This window comes from Cygnus atratus, chromosome 1 (assembly GCF_013377495.2).
Source record: "Cygnus atratus isolate AKBS03 ecotype Queensland, Australia chromosome 1, CAtr_DNAZoo_HiC_assembly, whole genome shotgun sequence".
Classification (NCBI taxonomy): domain Eukaryota; kingdom Metazoa; phylum Chordata; class Aves; order Anseriformes; family Anatidae; genus Cygnus; species Cygnus atratus.
In genome coordinates, this window is record NC_066362.1 from 59,479,833 (window position 1) to 59,483,411 (window position 3,579).

The window sequence follows — 3,579 nt, forward strand, 5'->3', positions numbered from 1 at the left end:
TGTGGTGTAAGTTTGGTTTTTTTTATATTATTTTTAAAAGAGATTTTGTATGAGAGTCTCAGTTGTGTCTCAGTTAACACAGTGCAAATACTTTGAAATTGTTCAGAGAGTACCTACAGTGAGAACAGCTGTCTTTGCCTTAACTTTCTGTACCATGACTGTTTTATAAGAAAGAAATACAATATGTAGTGTCTTAAAATGTTGTCTGCGAATGTGTTTGTTGAAAAAAGTATTTCCACAAACTGGGAAGAAGCTAATGGTGTAATCAGAATAATTTTAAGCAGTATTATTTCTGTTAAGATGACAGAGGGTTTCAGTTCTAGTATACCAAACAGCTTGTGGTTTGTTTTTTTTTTGTCGTTTACAGCCTCTTACAGGAAAATCAGAGTTTTAAAGTTCTGTTTATTTATTTATTTTTTTTCACAAAGATGTTCTACTGCTGCCCACTTTAAAATATCAAATGTATAAAGTTGTTCTGTAACACTTCTTCCGGAAGTCACACGCCATTTTTCTGTATATACGTATCCACTTTTAAAACATGTTTCTTCTTTTTAATGTGTTATCTGTTAAGGTTTTCAAGTCACCTTGGACTATGGACTAATTTTTAAAAAAATGATCGTTTTGACACAAAATTTTTGAGTATCTACAGATGAAAAAAATCAAGATTAACTCTTGTTTATTTGTAGATTTATCTGAGCTACCAGCAAACTAAAAGACATTTACCACCTATTCCAAGCTGCTATCATTATTGATTTATATTTATCAATGTAAATAATTTTTTTAGAAAAACTATTTAGTAATTAAATTGGTACAGTTATAACCCGTAAAGTCTTTTTAACTTCAGGATTGTCATATGTACTCTAAATTGAATTGCCCTCTTCTAAACAAGATAGACTTTCTGTATGCTATCACCATTTTCTTCTGTTTAACTTTCTTAATATTCAGTAAAATATTGCCACAAAACAGACAAACAGAAAGCAATAATTAGCCTAGACTAGGAACTTCCATTCGTTTAGCTGGTAATGCCCCACCTCCCTAAACCGTGATATAAGCAGGCAACTGCAACAATCTGAAAGACCTTTTTTGACTTTCTCCAGCGGGGTTCCCATCTGCTACAGCTTGATCTCCAGTCATCCTTACTAAGGAAACAAAACCTGCAATTATCACTGAATTTCCTTCTGCTAATTTTGGAGGAAAGTAACTCAAAATTCCAAATATAAACAACTTCAATAGACAGAAATTTGAGCAGTCCAAAATAGTGAAATCTGAAAGACTGCTTATTTTGCTAAGCTTTCTATGAAAGAGGTCATTATTAAAGCAATATTTGCGATCCTTGTACGGAAAGCAAGAAAATTATTTAATCCAAAAGCCAGATGCCACAAAGAGTAAATAGAGTTGGTGTAAGGGTATCTAACAGATTTAAATGAGGGTAAATATTTTGATACTACAGTAGTGTCCAGTCATAATCAGTTGCATGCAACTTTTTGACCCCCTTTTTTTTTTAATTTTTTCCTAAGTCATTCACCCATTCAACGCAACAAAACCAGATTTAGTAATAAAAGTAAGTATTCAGATAACCTTATTCCAGCTGCCTATAAGAAAGCACCAAAAGCTTGAAAAAGAAAGCAAACATGCAAAATAGCACAGAGAAGTTGATAAAAGTTCAAATGAGTCTCAAAAGGGCGTGACTGCTTCGCATGCAACCAGGAATCTTATAGCAGTGTTCTTGGTGTCTTTGCCAAAGTGCATTGTCTTTGGTCATACAGGATCAGACTGAAGGGTTTGCCTTTGGTTATTCCATTTCACCAAGCATCTCATCACTTGTCTTAATGTTGGCGTTGTCCAGTGCCTGTTGGCTTTAGATTGTAAAAGGTCATGGAAGACAAGCTGTGGTAATGCAGCTAGAGCTAGGAGCTGCATCTTCCCAAGTAATGTCATCGTGCCTCTGCTATGACGTTCTCAATTCACTTTTGATCATGTTCCAACATAATCAAAGCATCTCTCCAGCTCATCTCTCTCCTTATCTTCTGCTTTTCCTTCTACCTCTACCTAGTCTTTAATTTTGAGCCAAAATACCACACTGCAGTTTATCCGAGCTCTTTCCTTACGTGTGTATGCCTTTTCCAAGACTCCTGGGAGACACCCTCAGAACTGAAAGTACTTCTGAAGTAAAAGAAATACTGTGTTATTTTTTGATCGTGGAATGACAAACAAAAGTAGGCCTCCTTTGATTTTCATGACAAAGCTTATCCTGGTTTTGTCTGGGAAAGAGTTAATTTTCTTCTTATTAGCTGGTATGGTGCTGTGTTTTGGGTTTAGGATGAGAATGCTGCTGATAACACACTGGTGTTTCAGTCGTGACAGAGCAGTGCGTACACAGAGCCAAGGACTCGTCAACTTCTCGTGCTGCCCTGCCAGCGAGGAGGCTGGAGATGCTCAACAAAAAGCTGGGAAGGGACACAGCCAGAACAGGAGACCCAGACTGGCCCAAGGGATGTCCCATTCCATATGGCATCATGCCGAACAACAAAACTTTGGGGGTTGGCCAGGGATGGAGGGGTGCTGTTTGGGACTGGCTGGGAATCAATTGGTGGGTGGTTAGCAATTGCATTGTGCATCATTCATTTTGTATATATATTATTGCTGCTGTTGTTGTTGTTGTTATTTTTGTCTCTCCCTTTACCGAGCCATTCAACTGTCTCAACCCACTAGTTCTACCTTTTTTTTTTTTTCCAATTCTCTCCCCCATCCTACTGTTAGGGTGGGGGAATGAGCGAACGGCTGTGTGGTGCTTAGCGGCCTGCCAGGTTAAACCACAACAAGAGAGTAACACCAATGTATATACATTGGCTCAGAAATGTTTTTAATACAAACGAGTACTGTTTGGGGCATCGTAATTTAAGTCCAGTCTGGCATTCCACCTAGCATGATGTAGCGCTGGCAAGTGAGAGGACCCTACAGGAAAAGAGCCATGGGCTTCCTGGCTGACAACTGCAACATTTTCAGGAAGCATTTCATCATTTAACCATTCTGCTTCCTACCTGGAAAAAAAAGAAGTGCTCATGTAAGCCCTGCAATAGTGAAGTAGCTACAACCAGATGATGGCATGGAGAATATAAAACATATGGTAAAAAAATGACAAAATTTTAAGTCTTGATGAATCACTATTCATCTATCATCTATTCATCATCACTATTCATGTACTAACTGGTACAGTTACTGTGTCCTCTTTGCTGTCTTACTGCTATATGGAAGACCTACAGAAAACAAAAGATGATAACTTGGTAGATAGTCATATTGAATGTAACCGTACTGTGTTCTGACAGATACACCAAAACCATGATCTTCAGTATTGATTAATTAAATTATGTACCAATATTTCTGAAGAGAAAACTGCTTATTCAGAAATGAATGACTTCCCCTTAATGTAACACACTCCCGAGTGCTATTTCACAAAAAATATTTCAGATTATTAAATTATAAACAAGGCTAATGTTTTAATGCGTAAGATAAACCCCAAAACTATGGAAACAGTATTTCTGTGCAAAGTGACGGTTGCCTAATGAATATTTTTTTCCC